The sequence below is a fragment of the Dermacentor andersoni genome, chromosome 1 (assembly GCF_023375885.2).
Source record: "Dermacentor andersoni chromosome 1, qqDerAnde1_hic_scaffold, whole genome shotgun sequence".
NCBI lineage: Eukaryota > Metazoa > Arthropoda > Arachnida > Ixodida > Ixodidae > Dermacentor > Dermacentor andersoni.
The window spans coordinates 321,411,491-321,433,147 of NC_092814.1; the positions used below are offsets into that span (position 1 = coordinate 321,411,491).

A 21,657-nucleotide genomic window follows, 5' to 3' on the forward strand; every position below is an offset into this window, starting at 1 on the left:
TGCTTGTGTCGCCTGCTGCTGCAGCTACCTTAGCTAACTCAAACAAGCTTCACTTTATTTAGATTGCAACATTGCGTTGGATCTGCACTTTATTATAATCTTTTTTTTTTGCATTGTGCACCAAACGGAATGCTGCCATCGCGCCAGGAATCAAAGCCGTCACCTCCTGCCTAGCACCGCAACTCTATAGCCATTGAGCCTCGGAGGTGGGTCGATGTGCATATTGACAGGGAATAAGCCATTAATTCCAACTGTCGAATAATTTATTTGAGGTTTCTTCTGCTTAGAATGTTTCCTCTTCTCTTTTTTTCATTTGGATATTCAGCACCTTGGCATCTGATATTCAATGATGCCTTTGATGTCCTTGTGTGTGTGTGTGTGTGTGTGTGTGTGTGTGTGTGCGTGTGCGTGTGCGTGTGCGTGTGCGTGTGTGTGTGTGTGTGTGTGTGTGTGTGTGTGTGTGTGTGTGTGTGTGTGTGCGTGCGTGCGTGCGTGCGTGCGTGCGTGCGTGCGTGCGTGCGTGCGTGCGTGCGTGCGTGCGTGCGAGGTAGAAGCAGCGAAATGTTGATTTCGGAAAGCTATTTTCAAATTTCTTGCCGTAGCCATGGCGCTGTTGCCCATGATGATGATCACCTCGGTAACTAGGGCGCGAACGCACTGTTATAGGCGGGTATTTTCTCATATTTTTTTTTGGTGCTGTAGATTTTATGGTGCACTCTGCGCTAAGTGCTCACCACCTAAACCACCTAGTAAACCGTTCCACATGAAATTAGTGTGCGTGCAGGTGAAGATTAAACGGTGAAACTGTATGTATATCAGCAGAATCGAGATGGCTTTCTTCCTAATTTCGTTGCGACATTTGTGAAGTATAACTGCCGACAACAATATTGAAACTGCACGTTTGCTCTCTCCTCGTGGGATCATGAATGCAGAATGTCTCGAAGGAACACCAGTGCCCTAATTTTCATTTTCTATCAAGAACACTTTTTTTTGTACGAGTTGTTCAGCCCCAAAAGAAAATCGATACTGTGAAACGCGCTCACTTATGCGACCACTAGGCGATGGCAATTACGAGACCTTCACAGAGGAGGAATGCCGCTTCCCCGCTCCGTTATTCACTCAGCGCTGCAGTAGCACAGCTGCGTGCCAGGACCTATGCTGGCACGCAGCTGTGCCAGCACAGAAACGAGAGTGCGGGAGCACGTGGCGCTCAGTTGCGAGCGAATGCGTCCAGCAGCCCTCACATTTACGTCGTTCATAAATCAGAATTAAAAAAAAAATTTTACTATGGAAAACAAAACCTGCAATTAACCTCTCTTGGTTTCTTACATATCTCGCCACTGGCCTGCCCCTCCGCGGTGGCGCAGTTGCTGTGGCGTTCTGCTGCTGAGCACGAGGTACTGGGTTCGATCCTCGGCAGCGACGGTCGCATTTCCATGGGGTCGAAATGCAAAAATGCACGTGCACTCAAATTTATGCGCTCAAATTAGCTCCAGGGGGTCAAAATTATTACGGAGCTCGTCACTACGACGTCTTTCATAGTCCTAGTGCTGCTTTGGAACGTTAATATCAATCAATCAATCAATCAATCAATCAATCAATCAATCAATCAATCAATCAATCAATCAATCAATCTGGTCTGCTGCCTTACTCTGTTACGCGGCTTCGTTAGCGTAGAGCGTCGTTTTGCACCGAGGCCTTCAAGGAAGTTGCCAGAAGTCAAGTTCATTTCGGGCGTATATTTCGTAGCTCTTTGAAAAATAGAGAGCGCTTTAGAAAGCCGCACATCAAACAACGACCTTAATATTGAATTCGAGTGAAGTCGTGGCTCACACACTTGAATTGATACTTGCCATTTTTGCTTCTAATCTTGCAATGCGTTGTGCCAAGTCGGCACAGAAAAAGTCACTGGTCGCTAAATGGGAAAGAACATGTTGCTAAAGAAACTAAAAATCACTAAATCCCGGGACGAAATTGCAAACGTGTGCTGTGAAATGCACTGCCGTTCCAGTTAGCAGCTTTTCGTACTGCATCTTTGTACAGTGCATAACCAGTACAAGGCATGTAGCCGCTTGCAAAGGGCTATGCATGCGCCCAATAATGGCTGGCATGAATTCGACCATTAAGTCATTGTCATTGAAGTCTGCGGCTCGGTACCGCGTACACAAAACACTGTCTACAAAAACAAAAAAAAAGAAAAATTCAAGATCTGATGCCCGGAATGCACTTGTGGCCGCGCGGTTGAGGATGTACAGCATCTTCTGTTAGAATGTCCGCGAAACGACACACACACACACACAGACACGTGATTTAGTGGAATGAGATCGCAGACCCTTCAGCCTCAGGAGGACCTTCGGTCCTTGGCCAACATATTCATTGCAAAGACGAGCGTTACTGGCGCTCCAAAGATTTCTAGAAGAGAGCAATATTCTCGGCAACTATTGAGTATAGTGTTTATCTGTGATAATCTCACTCTATGCGATAGTTCTGACCCGACTGTGACCAATCCAGTGCCTGGATTCGTGCACCTTCATATGAATCTCATCCGTGCTTTCTGAAGTGCCCTGATTTTAGTGTACTTATGTGATCGGACTGCGTTCACTTAAGTGCACCTATGTGACTGAACTTTGTGTCATTGTGATTTGGAGTTGACTTTTAGTTTCTATGAGTTCAAGTTGATTCTTTCCTTTTTTTGATATCAATGTGTGAAAAGGAGTAGCCGTCACCAATTAAAGATGACAACACCTCCTAAGTACAATATAAAAATAAATTCCGCCATTACAATATGCTCTACCGTTCCACCCCCCCCCCCCCCCCAAACTCCTTTCAAGGTCACTAAAGAAAAAAAAAATGTTTAGCGAACCTTTAGGTAATTATTGTATTGAAAATCGCCACGCTAATTTCGATCTCTGGTCCCGCTATGAAACTTGCTGAGAAAAACAAAAATTACACGAATCCCCTATTGTTAATAATCAGCGACACCTGTCGCAAAAGCACGCGCGGTGTTTTCCCATGTATACCAATAGCGCGGGGACACAACTTCTCACCGTACCGTCTTCTATCCCGTCTGGTCGAACCACAACATACACCGAACCGTGAGTCACAGCAGCGGCACGACGTGGAGATAATAAACGGCCGTCTCCGTTCTCAGCCGCGCAGCTAGAAGTAAACAACGCGAAGCCTAGAGTGCGCGCTGACGTTTCGACGACCCCTTCTTCCTGGCCCAAGCCTTGGCACTGGCTGAAGGCCGCGGCAACTTCTGTCTACGTTTGGTTTCCAGGAAGACAAACGACGCACGAGCGTGTTAGCTTTCTTTATAATTTCGCCCTCAACGTGCATTGCACAATTCACGGAGGCCAGACCGACGACGGTGTTATCCTTCATTAAGAGCGTTGCACGGGTGCTTCCGCATAAAGAAGGGGAAAAATGGTTGATCAAGTGTTATCTCTTTATGAGCTCGAGCACTGCAGTGGAAAGGGCGACATTAGTTCAATTTACAGTAAAACGCATTTGTATATTAGGCCAGCGGTGACCGGGAAAGGTATTTGCTATAACGGGACGTTTACTATAAGTGTGGTGGTAGTGGTGGTGAGTTGTAGAAGCAGGCGGGTTTAGCCTAGCGATCAAGGTCGACAATAAGGGGGAGTCACAAAACTACCATGAAGTAAACTCTATTAGCTATCGCTGTCACACACTCTCGTGTCAGATATTTCGGCGCGCACCATGTGTCCAGGAATAATACATAGTTTCACGACGGTTAGAGTTCCCAGTCAATTAGAGTTCCCAGTCAAGTGCAATAATTATTTTATTCTTCAGCCTCTAAGAGGAGGCTGTTAGCCAAACCAACACCCTTAAGGGTGCATATGTTTTTGTTACGTAAACACTTGACACAGCCAAGAAATAGGATGGATTGTTGGACTAGTTGGTATTTCAATATTGGGAGACACTAGAGTTCAAGAACGACGAGACAGGTACGCTGCAGGAATACGTTTTGCGTTTGTTTAGGAGTGTATATTTACATCCTTGGTCGACTTTACTGTTATATGCCAGTCGTCGATATGTCAGTCGCCAGTGGAAGGCACGCCCAGGCGGAGCAGTTGCCTGCCTATGGATTGGCAGGAAGCTAAATCGCCAGTTGGATGATTAGGTGCACGCTTGCTTGGTTTTCACTGCGCAGAACGCGCAATACAATACGCAAGGGACAAGCGAATGCACCTCGTCGTATCTCTTTTGCGCGAACAAAATATACGCTGCCGCGTTAAACAGGCGCGTAGCTTCTAACTCCACGACACGGCAGTCATCCGCTGCGCGGCGAGCAGCTTCCTCAAAGGCATGAAAAATTCAGCGATGGTGGTGCGAGCGCTGGAGTATTCCATTCGTGCGTAGTGATACTATAGCTATACTAGTACTTAACGATCCTCGATGACAAGGCTGATCCTGCTTTCTTGGAGGTTGCAAGTTCCCGGCCCTGGCAAAAAGTCGTCAGCTCATCCAGTGCTGAAAAAGAAATGTATGACGCTTCTGGACATAGCCTTGCTGCGGGAGAACTACAAGTGCTTTTTTACAGATATCTAACGTAGACAAGTTCTACAGCGGCCTTCTGCTGGAATCTGGCTCACGACACAAGACAATATTATCTATTATTTGTCGCACAACACATCATCAATGGCGCCAAACTGGTAGAAATTCTGCGAAAAGTAGTATTTATTGACGAAGGTCCATGTACCTGCAAATTGGTCATCTACGACTCTGCAGAAATTAGCCCCGAAGACACAAATGCTATTTTAATTTTATTGTGAAGAGAGATAATAAACATGTTTGTTACATAAAAGATTAAGAGGTGTCCTCATTCCAGGTTCCCTTGAGCTCGGGTCACGTCTTGGGCCCTCGCAGTCAGCCGTTGCTGATCCTCGAGGTCGGAGCGTGCCAAGGCTCTCCCAAAGCTCGTTGGCTTGATGAAGGTTTGGAGGATGTAATGGAGCCTGTATGCAACCCTCTACTATGCGCCTGAGGGACCCGGGTTCTGCGCAGAAGCGGCATCTCGGGGAGAATTGTGTAGGGGCTATGAGGCGATTTCTGGTTGGGTGGGGGAATGTAGAGCTCGGAGGAATCGCTCCTGCTCTCTAGGTAGCGACTTGTGTTGGGGTGCGTATGTTCTGCGGGTTAGCTTGTAATGTTGTCTTGGTACGAGTCCACAGGGTGCATGCGCTCGGGTTCGGATCCCTCGGCGTCAGATCGGTGGGCCAAATCTTGAGCCACGTGGTTGGCAACCTCGCTGCCAGGAATGCCATGATGAGCTGGCGCCCCGGATGATGATTACTGAAAGAGCGTAGGTTAGGGCGTGTTGGTATTCCATTCCTGAGGTTTTTAGCGCACGAAAAGGGACGAGAGACAGAGGCAAGACGCGGACACAGCGCGCTGTGTCCGCGTCTTGCCTCTGTCTATCGTCCCTTTTCGTGCGTTAAAAACCTCAGGGATGATGACTGATCTCGTTGGCGGCTTTTGATTGATGATTTTGATGCGCATTGGCATGAATTCTGCCGCTAGCGAAGCTGCGACACGCCTGTTGAGAGTCGGTCACTATGATTTCCGCCTCTGTTTGGGAGAGCGCTAGGGCTATGGCCGCTTTCGCGGCTTGGAGAGGATTGTTTCGGAGGAGTGAAATGCTGCTCCGATGTTCTTTGTTGACGATTACGGTGGCTGTTGCGGCTGCACGTCTGCGGTAAGACCCCGCATCCGCGCAGGCTGTAGAGGGTTGACTCCCGTATTGCTTGTGTATGGCGCGGGCCTCCCTCCTTCGTTGTACGTGGTGCACTGGGCGCATGTTGCGAGGTTGGGGAGGTGCGGTGATGTTGCTCCGGATGGCATGGTGTAAGCTCACAGTCTGAGGCGGCGGATGGCTGAGCGAGGCCGAGAACCCCGGGCGTAAGAGGATTGACGTCGCTGCTTCCGTAACCACCAACCTTGTACGCTGGCTGGATAAATGTGCCTCGATCAGCTCCTCACCCATGTTGTGCACTCGTAATCGTTTTAGGCATTCTGTGGTCGTACTGATCGGCAGGCCCATCGCTGCTTGTATGTATGCTTTTCTGATCATTGTGTTCATTTTCTTGAATTCCGTTCCGTTCAGTAGTGCGTATAGAGTTGCGTCAGTTATTCGAGACACGACGAAGGCTTGGATAAGCCGAAGCGTGTCCGCTTCCCCCATGCCTCTTGCCTTGGTTGCTATTCGCCGGATCATGTCGGTAACACGGGTTGTTGTATTCTTAAGCTTGTTGATTAATATTGTGTTGGTGCGATCTGACTGCAAAACCATTCACAGTATCTTTACGCTCTGAAATGGAACGATGGTGTGTCCCTCCAGTTGTATGTTGATAGTGCGCGAGTCGGGTGAGTGCTTCTTTCGCGGTGAGACCTGGAGTAGCTCAGATTTTTGTGGGGTGCAGCTGAGGCCGCGTGACTTAGCATAGTCGCTCACTACATCTGCCGCTTCTTGCAATCGGCTCCCCTCTGCCCCTATTGACACTGTGGACGACCAGATGGTAATATCGTCGACGCATAGGCAATGCCGGATCCCCGGGATGTTATCGAGGAGCGATAGAAGGCTTATTAGGGCGATATGGAAGATTCCTTATCCTTTTACAAAATTGCTAAAGCACTGATCCACATCGGGTTCTAGGGCGCGATAACATACAGCTATTCCAAACTTTTCTATTCCAATTCTGCAATCAGCCCTCCACAATTGGTCAACAAATTTTCGGGCCACCCCCACTTCGCCTGTCTGTCAAAAGACGTCATGAAAACCGCGATATCTATAGCTCCCCATCTGATATAACGTGTACACACTGATTATGCATCATCGGACCGAATGAAAGAAAAATAGTTATTTCTGATTCGACGCCTTTTTGCCAATAAGCCTCTGCTATTGGTCAAAAGTTTTCGGGCTGCATCCACTTCACCTGCCTGTCACGCGACGTCACAAAACCGCGAAAACTCACGCGTCAAAGTGACGTGTACGCGTTAAAAATGCGTTAATATGCCGAACAAATCTGTATTTTTTTCTGAATAGCCGTTCCGAAAGGAATAAAAGATGGCTGCCGCCGATCGCCCAGGCACTGGCTATTCGCACTTTCCGGGAGCATGGGTTCATTAGCGTATAATAAAACTTTTTGCGTGGCCGTGTAATGTTTTCGAGCCCTTTCGGCACGTTTACAACGTCGCTCTGCCAACTCTTCTTTGCTGAGGATTCGTTTTAGCGGCAATCTTAACCTTCTGTCGCACGCCGCCGCGATTTTCGACCAGCCACCGCAAGCTAAGTAAGGGAAAGCGGGCCAATCGCAAACGCCGGCACCACCCTCTTCATCCGGTTAAATATTTTCAGCGAGCTGGCTCGGCCCCATCGAAAGCCTCTCCACTTTAGCGTGCTCCTGGACTCGTATAAACCAATTAGATAAGGAAAACTGCATAATGTAGGCAATATTATTCGCTTTGAAAGAAAAAAAAAGTGACCTCCTTTAAACGAGGAGTGTGTTTGATTGGGCTTTTCAAACAACTCTGCGGGTTACTTCCCGATGCTTGCGTCGCTGGTTACGTAAATATGACGTCAGGAGATTGGGACAAAAACAGGCTGCAATAGTTTTGTGTTATAGGGCCCCAAGTTAACTAATTAGCTTACCATGAACAACTTTAGAATGAAAATAATTGCAGCTTTTTATCAACAAAACCACATTTTATGCTGTTCTCTATCTTCATGTACGGCATATATAGGGAAAAACTAAAACAACAGCATCCGTCCCGCTTATCCCGCGCCCTGAGATAGAAGGAAGCATAAAAACGGTCCTAACTTCCATTAGCGCCAATAAATAGTAAAAAATACACGTCTGACGATATTTCTAATCAGTCCCCACCTTGCGCTAATTTCTCTACCAAAAACCCTGATGACATTAGAAAATATTCCCATCTCTTGTGGCTTCACTCGTTACCAGCATTCTTTTCTTTTATTCGTGCTTTTCAGGATCAGCTTCGATAATTCTGGCGAGATTGACGATTAGCTTGTATCATATTGTCACAACGCAGGAAAACGGAAAATAGGATCACGCTGCTATAAAAATCAAGTTTGTTTGTCTGTTTGTTTGTTTTTCCTCAGTCTATACGCGGCGTGCACGCCGATGGCCGCGCCACTGGTGGCGGCCTTGCGCAGAACGCATGGGAGAGGAGCGAGCCGCGCGCCGTAGCACGCCGTAGTTTGTTGCGTCGCTGATAGTGCTTCTCCGTCTTATTTGTGTTTTCAGAGCAAAATAAGCAACACCCTTCGCATGTGTGGGATGGCCAAAGCTTCCGAAGAATGTCCAAGAAGAATTGTTGCAGGGTGGGGGGGCTCAAATACCGGCGAAAACGTGCCGGTGATACGGTTCTAATTATTCCCCGCAAAGCCTCATCAGCAGGAGCAACGGTGGCAATGGATCGTAGCTTCGGCGCGAAATTTCTTGTTCTCATCCGTTCCTTTGTCGCTTCGGTGTTTTTTCTTTTTTATTATTATTTTTTTACTCAATTGTAGTTAGACGGGTAAGCGACGAAGTTCGTCTGCAGTGCAACCTGCGGTTGAAAGGCATTTCGCTAAAGTTCGGAATGCCGTTTGCCGCTTATATTGTTTTCCGCTTCTTTACCGCGTTGGGCTAGCTAGGCAGCACGACTGCATGAGCGCATTGTTTTGCATGTTAAAGCTACAGAAGTTTGCAAGAACTGAAATTGTTAGTTTTATGTGGCCCGGTAAATCCTCGCACCAGCTGTCGCGCACTTCATGTTTTTACATTTATTTTATGCGTGGCTTCGCCCATGTTTAACTGTTGCTAGTTGCTTCATGCATAACTCCTGATTCTTTTGAGCTGCGAGGTTTTCACCCTGCCTCGTTTGTAAAGGGTATAAATCACGCTGTGTCTTATCGGAATGACACCAAGCAAGTGCTTCTTTAACAGCTTTATTCATTTCGCCCGAGGGCACCTTAGATATTGTGGTTTTTTGGGAAATGTGTTTAGAAAATAGGTAGCTCAGGGCGAGAATTGCTAATAGTTACTGCATATGGTATTTTTGTTCTATTTTTCGCTGATCCATTTTTCGCTGAGTAGTTCGCGTCACATCATCATACCTTGATGCTGTCTGAGCAGACTTAACACGCCGAGTGATTTGTTTGTTTCACAACGTAGTCGCTTCTTGCAAGTGAATTTTGCACTCAGCTGAATTATTTCTTATTATGATTACGCCGCATAGGACTAAACCCGGCCTTGCCGCCAGCGCTGTATCTAATTTGACTGGCGCTGCTCTGCCTTTAAATATATCATGTGGCCATTCTCTCTAGTAACATTTAAAAAAAGTACTGCAATGTTAGTCACACTATAGCTTTGTACGTTTCCAAGCAGTTCCCTTAGGGAATTTAAAATTGCAAAAACTGCAGCGCGAACGGCAGTTCATCGTCGGTACAGCGCTAACACGCGCTTTTATTAACCCGTGCGTTTGGTGGCTTCGTTGACTATAGTGTACGCGTTTCTATCAATAAATTCGCAATTATTCTACTTCAGGTGACTTTCACTACACTTATTCGGCGGCGTCACATGTATTCATCGGCAGAAAAATCACAACGGTATATGCAGACATCGCACCGTGCGGATTTGTTATCTAAGTCTGCACTAACGACGGGTGCTTATTATTGAGGTACAGAAGCAGCATTACGGCAAGGGTAGAATTAAAAAAAAAAAAAAAAACGGTCGAGACATCGCATTAGTCAACAAAATTTGTCGGCTAGTTTACATGAGCTCCACTTCATGTAAATGGTCTTCATGGCGTTTGTCTGCGGGACGCACCTGGCGCGTATGTGGACCATGTTGCCCCAAACACCGGTAACACCTTGTTCATACCCGCTCCCACAGAGGTCTGCGTCTTCCCTACAGCTGTCACCGCAGAAGAAGCAGTCTGGCGCCCGAACCAAGGACAAATCGCAGCCGCGAACTTCAGTCACCCTTGCTGCAAAGCGTTGTCGTCTGCTACTGCTCCCACGCGTATTGTTGGAAGCGCCCGCTAGGTGGCTATCAGTGGCGCCTCTATAGGCGGTGCACGCGGCCTATATGGTTAGGTAGCTCACGCGCCAACCTCGTCGTCCTTGAAAGGACGGCGGGTACTTCCCACGTTCCTCGCTTCGTTGTCCTCGACAGCCTAGGTTGACGACGTGGCAGTATCATCACTTCTGATCGCTCTAGTTGTTGCTGGTTCTCATCACAATAGCTACGAAATTCTTTTTCTTTATCTTTTATTTTTAGTCACCTGCTCTTTTGTTCTGCAGCACTTCTTACGGACAGATTTTTTTTTTTACCCCTTTGGCATTTCTATACAGAGCAGCACGTATGCTGCGAAATCTCTGTACTTAAATTGCTTTTGCCCTTTCTGCACTATACTTACACATTACTTCATTTACCACCATGCTGGTCATCAACCCTTAAGATTATATTCTCCTTTATTTCATCGATAGGAGACAATGGTGAATTTCAGTAGCGGTTGACGTACCGAGAAAAAATTGCTACACTTCCATCGCGAAGCAAATCTGTTTGTGTACTTGTTAAATAGCTCGGTATTATGCCTAAAGAAATGTGTACAAAGTAAGGAAAAGAAAAATCATGCCCTATTCAACAAAGACGACAAGCCTTACGCAGTTATCATTTTACTAACCACAATTGGCGGTCGATAATCTGCCGCCAGCCATGACTACAAACATGCCACTGACGCCTTCAAGGACAATACATAAAAGAGCTCAGGAAGAAAATATTGCTACATTCACTTATCAGGAAAGCCACCGTACCGAAGTTCGTTGTTTTTTCTGTTCACCATGCTTGCAGACCGACAAGTACAGATCACGCACGCTTACGTAGCGACAGCAACTGTGCTCCAGAAAAAAGCCACCTCTCTTGCTTTCAGTGTCAGGCTCCGAATTTTGCGGAGATTTTCGCAATGCGATCGAAACAAGCCGTGAGGCCGGCGGTTCGAGTCACGGCACCGCTCCGTTACCTTATCACCGCGTGGCTGATTAAGTTCATCGACTTAGTCAAGCTTCAAGATTACTGCTCTTGCGTCGTCTCGGGGAAGGGGGATGGGGGGTGGATTTGTAATTTGAGACTTTTGGTGGCCGTAGTGAAGGTCGCGGTGCACCGCGTGGCGGCAGAGCTGGTAAATCCAGCCCGTATGTTCAGAGAGGCTGAGAGAAGCAGAGCAAATGCAGTAAAGCTAACTGGAAAAATAGTTGTGCGTGTTACCTTGCACGAGGGAAAGAGGAAAAGGTGATTTAAAGAGATGGGAAGGGAGAAACACGTGTGGGGAAACGGAAATCGGCGCACAAGATTCTGAGATGACACACGTCACTGTCACAGTATATATCCTCCTCAGACGCGAAGCTCGTTCAGGGGGCATAATAACTTTTGAAGCCGGTTCTTATTGCCGACTGGTATATTAAGAACGTGAAAACACCCTTTTTTTTCATTTGAATACCCAGGTTAGATGCAGGAGGCGGCATCTCAATGTAAATGAAGAAAGTAACCATCTCCTTATGATTCTTGTCATAAAATCCGTTTTTATTTGCCAAAAGAAATACACGAAGATCTGAAATCGCGTGATGTTTTGGCTTGTTGGCGCTGCATCCTCTGTTTTTTTTTTTCGTCAACTCGCAGTAATCGAAAGGTACTTGATGGTTGCCTTTTGTCGTTTGTGACGAAAACAACGACCGAGAACGAATTGGTGGGAACTTCCACAACATCTTACAACATCAATGCGCCTAAACCGCTTTCACACAGTTCCGCATGCTTCACACTTTAAATTGTGGTTGGATATTTTGCATAATTGCAGTTGTGATGGCAATGAAAGAGAATAGAAGCGATGTGCCCAATTGTCGCTATATGAGACCCAAGAAGACATCTCGCAGACACTGCATAGAGCTCTTCCTTCCTTTAGCACAGGCATTCATTATGACAACCGTCTTAATATATTTTGTTCCGACACTGGACGTCTGTCCAACATCTATAGCGCGGTACACAGCAGATGCCTCTCCGTGCCATAACGCAGGAGATGCACAGGGTATTTATGCTAACGACGCGTAAGCAAGTGGCTACGGCAAAGTGAATGCATAGCGTGTCAGGCAACTCGATCTGCATGGAAGAGACAACTTTTGCGCGAGTTCGAGCTAATTTTGCACATGTGACCTACGCCTATCGCAGGCGTGTTGCCGAGTCGTGCCTTCACGCTACAGAGCAAGCAGGAGGTGCGAAACCTCGTTTATCAGAATGCTAGTTCCTTCAGGGAAAAGGCAAACCCTGTAACTGCTGAGCGCGTGAGCGAGTAGAGAGAGAGAGATTGTGAAGAGGAAGAGGCGCCAAGCTGTCAAGTGCTGTCTTTCTTTGCGCACGGTACAACGCACATATTACTAATTATTGCATAGCAAAGACGAGTCTTCTCATCTTTCTGATGGGAAAGAAATGCTACTGCATTGTGTGGAGAAGTCGCTTTTACGAAACAGTAAATTTGTGTCTTCCGCAACTCTAAGCCGTAGAAAATAAAAGAAAAAGACCAATGTGAATGTTTTCAAGGAGATAATCAAAACAACAGAGAAGGTTACGGAAAGATGGAGGTTTGAAGTGATGAAACGTGACAAAGACAAGTCGTCCCTTGTCGTCACGTTGGCTCCCCTATTACGTCATTAGGTTTTTTTTATCGGACAACTTTAGATATTGGCGGCGCCTAAAGCAGCCATCATTGGGAAAGCCCGTACTCATTGCAATGCCCATCTTTTATTTACTTGTTTATGTGTTTTCAATGTTAAAAAAATGTGCAGGAACAAGTGCGCGTAAGCATTGTGTCACTTGCTCATCTCCACGCATGCGACGCGACGTACATTGTTTACCGCGATTGACGAAGCAGTAGATGGTTCATTAAATGCATGCTTTATTGGCCTTTTAATCTGTTTTGGCTCTTCATCCGTCCAGTATGAACCCTTATCAACACTTATCAGTCTTTATCAACCTAATAGTACTCGATCCGACCCTTATCAACCTTTAACGGTCTTCATCAACCTAATCGGACTCGATCCGACCCTTAACAGTCGTTATAAGCCTTATCAGAGTCACTCTGATGCTTATCAACCCTTATCTGTCCATATCAACTTCATCGGACTCGATCCGACCCTTATTAACGCGTATCTACCCTTACCGGTCGCTATCAACCTTATCGGAATTGTTCTGACAACGCGGTACAACACATTCATGTGTTTCAAATATATTAACCTTCTGCAAGCGTGGGTGTTTAGCCCTGTATGTAAGACACCCGGATTCTGAGCGCCATGCGTCAGCGACGGTTTTCCTCAGTGAGTCGACATAGAAAAGTATAAGCATTTAAAAAAATGCTGCTTCTTTTCAGGCAGCCATTGTGAGTGAAGGCACTTAACTCCGTAACCTTGATTGCGTTCTCACCCCAGAGGATCTACTAATGCCGGCATGACACAGATTGTGCAGAAGTTGTGATGACTGGCGGTATACAAACTCATGCTGAGAATTATCCGTGCAGAATCCTGTTAGATCCTGCTTTCTCGTCACTGTATAGTGTAGAATTGTGCTGAAAGGAAATACTCGTTTACCTGCGTTCGTTTCACGCCATTGGTGAACTCGTTCGTGCAGATTCCATAAAATTTATTATATGGTAGAAGCCCAACCATAAAAGACTACCCCTCCGTCGTCTCTATCGCACATGTCTACTCGCACCAACCGCAAATTCAAAGTTAGCGTTCCGTAATGTGGTTCAAAAGCTTGTTTAAGCTTTTTCATTCCACGAAAAGCTAGCGAATAGAACTACCATCATGCCTCCAACGTTGCCATCTCGGGAACCTTAAATTTCAAGGCTCTTCCAGACAGCCATGTCTGGACATTCCACACTTCTCTGTGATGCAGTGAGGCTCTGAGAGTGTGAAAATAAGTAAGTAAATAAATAAATAAATAAATAAATAAATAAATAAATAAATAAATAACATTTCCAAAAGCGTTTGCCCTGTTGTTCCTACTTCGGCCCTGGTCTTCGTTTCGCGCTCATTAACCTTTATCAGTACAGTACGCACAGGAACCAGTGAAATAATTCAGTCAGATATAAACGGTTATGTTTAAGGCATCTCCGTTTGTTTAGTGCACGGAAAATCCAGATACATGGCGCATAGCAACAGTCGCACACATGAGACAGTCCCATCCTATACAGCCCTCACAGCCTCTCTTCTTCCTGGCTGCTCACACACTGTTCCAGCACTCACTCAGTTCTTCGCAAATACCGACACCCGGCGATATTCCGCGCAGGCTTCTCGTAAGAAAACACTTATATGACTGCAAACTTGGGACCGGGCTTCCTCAAACGCTGGCACTCGAGAGCGAAAAGCAAATGGACGCTTCGATGGCCTGACGTGTCAACAAAGTGCGTAAGCGTTCCATGAAAAGCTTTCTCGGAAAATGTGCTAAGCTTCCGGTATAGCTGTGTAAAAGGACTGATGAAAAGGGGAGAGCAGCATGACGGACGAGTACGAATGAGATCATCCTCACAGAAAAGAAAGAACATCAAAATTTTATATAAAGACTATAAACGTTTTTACGAGAAATCTACAGATTGTTTACGGACAACGTGTGGACTTATGGCCTTATACCTTTTATATTGCGAACCTACTATTTCATTCATTTCGCGGTGTAACTTAGTGCGCCACACAAATTGCACTACTTTCGGGAGTAAGGTACATGGGTATATGAGGTAAGAAGGGACCACAATGTAGCTTTCGATAAAGGACACATAATCTCTCCGTGGCTGCGGGTGTACCAGTGGTAGCCAGGTGTACTTGGCAGCCACCGAGAAATCATGTCGCAGACATGGCTGCTAGGTCCACCCATGAAAGAATGTGAAAAGTTCTGATCCCTCCATCAATAACAGACAATGCAAGGAGACCACCTTTCCTAGTTCCTACCATGGCACACGCTTACTGGTCTTATACAGCCAAATGTTGTTATAATGAGGCGAGCCATAACGTACAAATGGCAATTACGTACGATGTAATCATCTTTCTCCTTCAAATTCCCATGGACACCCATTCATTGAAAACGTCGATTGAACAAAGTGTAAAAATTTATAAATGGATACAACAGACCTTTATTGATTCAGGATGAGGTTCTCGTGGTCACTTCAGAGTAGAAACCCACCCCGGACTTCTTTGCTGCGAAGCCTTCTCAGGGCCGCAGCTGCGTTAATCATACACTGTCTTACAATTTTTCAGCGTGCGTTTACGCCGGAAGAACAAGGTGACACGTGCGCTATTTGAATATTTACAGAATATCGGTCCTCCGGCGACCAATACCACGCTGTCGCATCGGCTTCCGCCCCACCCGGTGTTAATTATACCTCCTCCTCCCCTTTCCTTCCCTCGCCACCCCCACAGCGGCCGATGTTGGCCTTGAAGGCGGGCAACCGTAAGAAATGGTCATAACGAAGTACCATGTCCCCTTCTACTTCGTTAGAACGAGTTTCTATAGTCTCTTTACAGACTGGATGCCTGCGTAGAGTTGCAAATGCATTTACGATTTTCCCGTTGTAGCGTGACGTTGTTACGTTGCCTTTGGATCGTTACTTCACTTACGAATGCTTAGTCCTTCCTAATTGGAATGGGTCACGCACCTATGTAGGACTCTCTTGCATGGCTATGAAGAGGCGGTTGAACGTCTCCTCTGCTTTTGTGATCGCTCTAATGACCCGTTTTCAGCAGGGAATTTGTTTTTGACCGTGGCCACGGTAAAAATGATTTCACCAACGCGTAGTCATGGAACGACGCGTTGCGGACTCGTGGCTTCCAAACACAACTCGTGCGCGTTGAAATGGGCAAAGACGATGGGTGGAACATTTCCATCTGATGACGCAGAGAAGTTGGTAGCTCAAAAGGATGCTTAACTGAGCTGGTTGGTTCATTCTTCGAGGATTTCACCAGCGGAAATTGTGGGACACAGACACAGAATATGTGTCTGTGTCCTACCATTTTCGCTGCTAAAATCCTCGAAGTTGGTAGCTATAGGAATCGTTTGCGACACACCAAAGCACGAACGCGCGTCAGGTCGCGCGCAGGGGGTGAAAACTCGTTCATTAGATAAGTTATACCGCGTGCCATAATCGGGGCGATCATTTTAAGCTTTTACGGAATTTTTTAAAGCTTGTCTGTTGCAGATAACGTAATTCTAGTCCTTGAGCTGGATTACTCAGAGAGGCGGACCTTATTAGCGTGAGAAACCGAAACACATACTCAGCAACCTAACGAAAATTCACAAATGAACTTCTTCATTAATTGCTTCACGGCACATATTGCAATTTACGATAGGTAGCCGGTGAGCTCCCAAGACGCATCCACTTGGAATGAATTCCCAGAATGACACCAGTTTGGAGATATGCGCGATGAAACTCGGCATAAAAATGCACTCTTGTTCCGCTTACTTGTTTAACAAAACGCTCTCTTATGCAATGAAGCACAAAAGTAACTGGAACGCCCATGTATTTCGTTCCACACTTTGAGAAATCATACCTGGACACTGGTGTAACCCTGGAAGTTCATTTCAAGTGGATACATCTTGCGATCTTCCCGGTCACAATTCGTAAATTGCTATTTATGTCGTAAAGTAATTAGTTGTAAACATGTGTTAATTAGCTGAATATGTGCTTCTCTTTCTCGTGCTAGTAATGTCCGCCTCTTCGAATAATCCAGCTCAAGGACAAGAATTATGCCGTCTGCCACAGGCGAATTTCGAAATTCCGTAAAACTTAGAAAGGATCACCCCATATATTAAAGTTTCAGATAAAAAAAATCTCGTCGGAGGGCATTTCAACGCAGCCAGCCTCCATTCCGTGCACTCCCTTCCCCGAAATCACCCACAAGCTGCTCTACCAGATCTTCACGGTCCCACAAAAATGTGCGCAGCGGCCAAATGTGCTTACGTGCCCTGATCATCACGTGACGCGCGAACGGCGATCGCATGTGCTCTTGACGTCAGCGACACGTCGCGAGCGCCTACGCTCGACCTATTTCTCGCTTCCTGCTTTCGTTTAGCGCTTGCGACGGTTTCCTCACTTCCTCCTCCACCTATGCTATGTGGTGATTAAAGAGTCCTCACCTGTTCTCCCCCGTGTCCCCACTTTCCCATTCCATCGCGTATTCGAGTGCACTTGTAGTTTCGTCTGCCCCTGCATCTTCCTTCGTATCTCGCAGCTCCTTGTTCGCCCCCACAGAAACTTCTACAGCACCCAAAGGGTTCCCGTCACCCACAAAATGGCGCGCTTGCCAGTGCAGCCCGTGCACTATAATGACGCAAGCTTGAGAAACAAAAAGAGTCGCGCACATGAGTATACCGACTACTAATCCGGTATATCAATTATTCTGCAAGTGTTGACGACAGTCTTTTACTGCAAATTACAGTAACCCGTAAATATTTCCTGCGCAGTCATACGGGTATTTACTGCGACGTTTACCTTTCCCGCCCCTTTGCACAATCATTTCTTTCTTTTCCGAGATGTGGCGTTACGCTGCTGAGCTAGAGGTCGCGGGTGCAATCCCGGCGGCCGCATTTCGATAGGGGGCGAACTATAGAACGCTCGTGTACTTCAGGTGCACGCCGCAGTTGGGGACAGCGAGTTAATTTTGACCACCGGGGATTCTTCAACGCGCACTCAATGAACGGTTTACCCACGGGTGTTCTTGCATTTCACCCCCATCAAAATGTGGCCGCCGCGGCCGGGATTGGATCCCGCGATCTCGTGCTTAGCAGCGCACTGCCGTAGCCGCTAAGCCACCATGGCGGGTTCATCTTTTGGTTTAGAACTGGAAATACATTTATCTTACACAAACTGGTTCGAAGTTCTTACGTGATCACTTGTGAGACGACTCTAAAGAAAGTATAACCGCTCAGAAACAAGTAAAACGTGGGGCAGCCAACAATTACAAAACAGCATCGCATCTACTTTTGCGGCATTCATGAATCTGTCCTTTAATCGCGCCGCACGGGGACGTAGACGAACCTTCACTCTTATTTACCCCCTCGCGAGGCATGCACGCATATTTACGGAGGCGCAATTTGCTTAGCGTGGCACGCGAAACGTTTGCGTGTGCACGCATTGAGCGTGACAAGTTACCCGCACGTGCCACCAGCTAACACAGACCTTATATGCGCCTTGTCTCGTCTCTCGGGTAATGACTGCTGCCGCGGCGACTTCTACAGGGAGAGGCACACATATATAACCGGCTGCGCGAGCACGAAAAGAGCCAAACGCGCGAACGCTTCAGACCTGGAAATGCTGGACGGGTACCCCGAAGCCACACCGAGAGTGGGAAGCGAAACGAAAAGAGCGAAAAAAAGGCTAAGCGAGAGCAAACGACGAAAATGGGCAATGCCGGCGAGAAAGAAAGTGAACTTGGGCTTGGCACAGAACGCCGCATTGTTCTTGCTGCAGATATGCGAACGCGAGGTTGTCGCCGATGCGAGAAGGTGGGAGAGAAAAGGGAGAGAGTGTAAAGCTTGAGGAAACACACGAACACACACACACATAGACATACATGCACACACATACAAAAAGACCATCTTGTTTTCTCCGAATCGGAATTGCCGCGACTCTTTATTATACTCTCTCTCTCTCTCTCTCTCTCTCTCCGGGTAGCACGCTCATTGTACGCACTCTTACACATACGCTAACGATCCACAAACGGCGTAACAAATAGACGGATTGCACCGCCAGAATTACCTCACCCGGAAACTCTCTCGCGCAGTAGAGTTGGATTTTAGCTCCATGAGGTGCAGTTACGGGTCCTGTTATGATTGACCGGCTTTTTCTATCATCCATGGTCGCTATATGAAGAACGCCGCCGCACAAGACTCTGGATTTATTTTGACTGCCTCGGGTCTTTTATTAAAAAAACAAAAAATATATTGTGGGGTTTGACGTGCAAAAACCAAAATATGACTCTGAAGCACGCCGTAGCGGGGGACTTTCAGATTAATCTTGACCACCTATCGTTCTTTAACGTGCACCCAATATACGGTACACGGACGTGTTTTTTCGCATTTCGCCCCCTTCGAGATACAGCCACCGCAGCCGGGATCCGATCCTGCGCCTGCGTGCTTAGCAGAGCAACGCCATGCAGAGCACCACAGCAACCACGGCGGATTTATCGTTTATCGTGCATTAAATTAACAGTCCACGGAATTCGTTCTGCTTTTCCAATGCGGCAGCATTATATGCCCCAATACGCGAATATCCGGCGTCGTAGTTGGCGGCGTGACCGAATTATGGTGCCAAAAATGGCCGACGCCGCAAGCAGTAAAAACAGGCGAAATAACACTCGTGTTGACGTCAAATTTCTCAGGGAAGTTACTGTAAACAAACTAAATTAATGCTCTGAAAAGTAAATTTTGTAAATTTCGGCCGGGAAAAGAATCGAGCCCGGGCGTCAAGGGTGCGAGACGAGAACGCTTCCCCGACGCCACGGCTGCTCCTCTTGTTTTGGCGGAATAAAGGTGTGACCTAGTGCGTGCGTCATCGGGCATGTAACGGCGCAGCCAATGGGAGGAGGTGGCGCCACGTCATGAGGGTATAAAATGTCTGTATAAAATAAAAAGCATTAATGTCCAGTTGAACGATGCTGAGCGGTCCTTCGACTTACGAACTCGCGGGAAAGCGAGCGCGTTGAGACGCTTGGCGCGTTTTGATTTGGCCTTATACCGAGGAGCAGTTGGAAGGCAGGAAGAGAGCTTGTGCGGACAAGGAGCGCAACATTTCACCAGACGGACTGTAATGCTTTCGCATACCCACAACGTAAGCACTTTTAAGAGTCTCTGCCGGTTTTCGTTTTAAATTTTGGACGAAACACAGCCACAGCAATCAAATGAATGATTTAGTGCTCAGTCACCGAGCGCGGCATACTATAGTCGTTAAGTCACCGAGGCGACAGCCAACTGTTGTAGAACGAGCGCAGTTTTATAGCCGGACAGATTTTAATGCTTCCTTCCGACGCCAAAGCTAGCCAACCTTGTGCCGTTGGCATATTGGCAACCGTTGGGTTAGCCTCCGTATGAAAAGGATGTCGTGTCTATCCTCGCTGCGTTAGGCTTGATAAGACTCGATTACTCGTATCGCAAACCTTTCTTCACTCTTCTATTTTTGTACAAAAAAGTTCACTGATTTTATGGCACCTGACGCAATTACATGCATTGTACATGGATGGATGGATAAATGGATGGATGGATGGAGGGATGGAGGGATGGATGGATGGATGGATGGATGGATGGATGGATGGATGGATGGATGGATGGATGGATGGATACAACTTTAATAAACGTCCGGCAGGGTTTAACGCGAGCTGGGCTTAGGTCTCCCACGGGGGAACGCCAAAGCGCTGCCTCAACGCCGCCTGACAGGCTTGCTGGACTGCGCACGTCTGGATGCCTGAGCTGTATCGATTTGTTTATTGTGATGTTTTCTTTTCCTCCTTAGAATGCTTGTATTTCGTATCAATATTGTATAAACAAACACACTGCTGCCTGGGCCACCTGTTTGCATGCAGTATTCCGTAAATAAAAGAAAGAATAATGTGAAATTATTTCCACACCGTTATAATGGCGCTATTATCATATAATAGTTCTAACGTACCGCATACGGTGTCGAAGCTGGGGCTTCTTGCTCCGAAAATTGACGCTCCACGGCCAACGTGCGCCACGACAACACCGGCAAAGCGCGAGCGCTGAAAGCAGGCCGTGGCGAACGGGGTAGCCGTTATCGTTCGCGCTGCAATGCACGACAGCTCCTTAAAAAAGGCAAAGAGAGAGAGAGAGAGAGAGAAAATAATGCAGAGAAAGGCAGGGAGGTTAACCAGAGGTAGTTCCGGTTGGCTACCCTGCGCAGGGGGAAGGGTTAAGGGGGATAAAAAGAGAAACAGAGAGGAAGGGGGAGATAGAAAGAAAGGGAGACAAGCACGAACAAAGCGCGTACACTACAGAGCGGTAGGGGGCGTCATTCTTAGAGTCTGTCGTGAAGCCCCGTGGACCGCAAGAACCTTAATAGCGCGAGTAAGGCCTTCAACGCGGATGTTCTTTCGGAGCATTGGCCTAAAGCTTTCAGTTCTCAAAGTGGACGATTGTCCAACTGGTCCAGTACTCTGCACATCACTTGTCTCTCAGCATTGTACCGCGGGCAGACACAGATAATGTGTGCTAGCATCTCGTCGATGCTACATGTGTCGTACGTGGTGCTGTTGGCCATTCCTATGAGGAAAGCATATGAGTTTGTAAAGGCAACGCCTAGCCACAGACGGTAGAGCATGGTCTGTTCACGTCGTGGTAATCCAGGCGGGAGGTGCATCCGTATGTCCGGAGACAACGAACGCAACCGAGATATGGTGAAAACATTCGAGTCCCACAGGGGCAAGGTACACCCACGGGACATCAATCGCAGCTCAGCCGCAGCGTCTGTTCGCGAAAGCGGAATGAAGACCCGTTGACCACTTTCATGTGCAGATCGGGCGGCTTCGTCGGCGCGGTCATTCCCGCTGATGTTACAATGTCCTGGAAGCTACTGAAAGAT

At 47.1% G+C, this 21,657-nt stretch overlaps 1 protein-coding gene across 3 annotated transcripts in view; it reads right to left on the minus strand.

Annotated features, from left to right (window-relative positions):
* Positions 1 to 21,657, minus strand: part of LOC126516697 (nose resistant to fluoxetine protein 6-like) — a 194,094-nt gene that overhangs the window by 121,819 nt on the left and 50,618 nt on the right. The gene's annotated exons all lie outside the window — the stretch shown is intronic.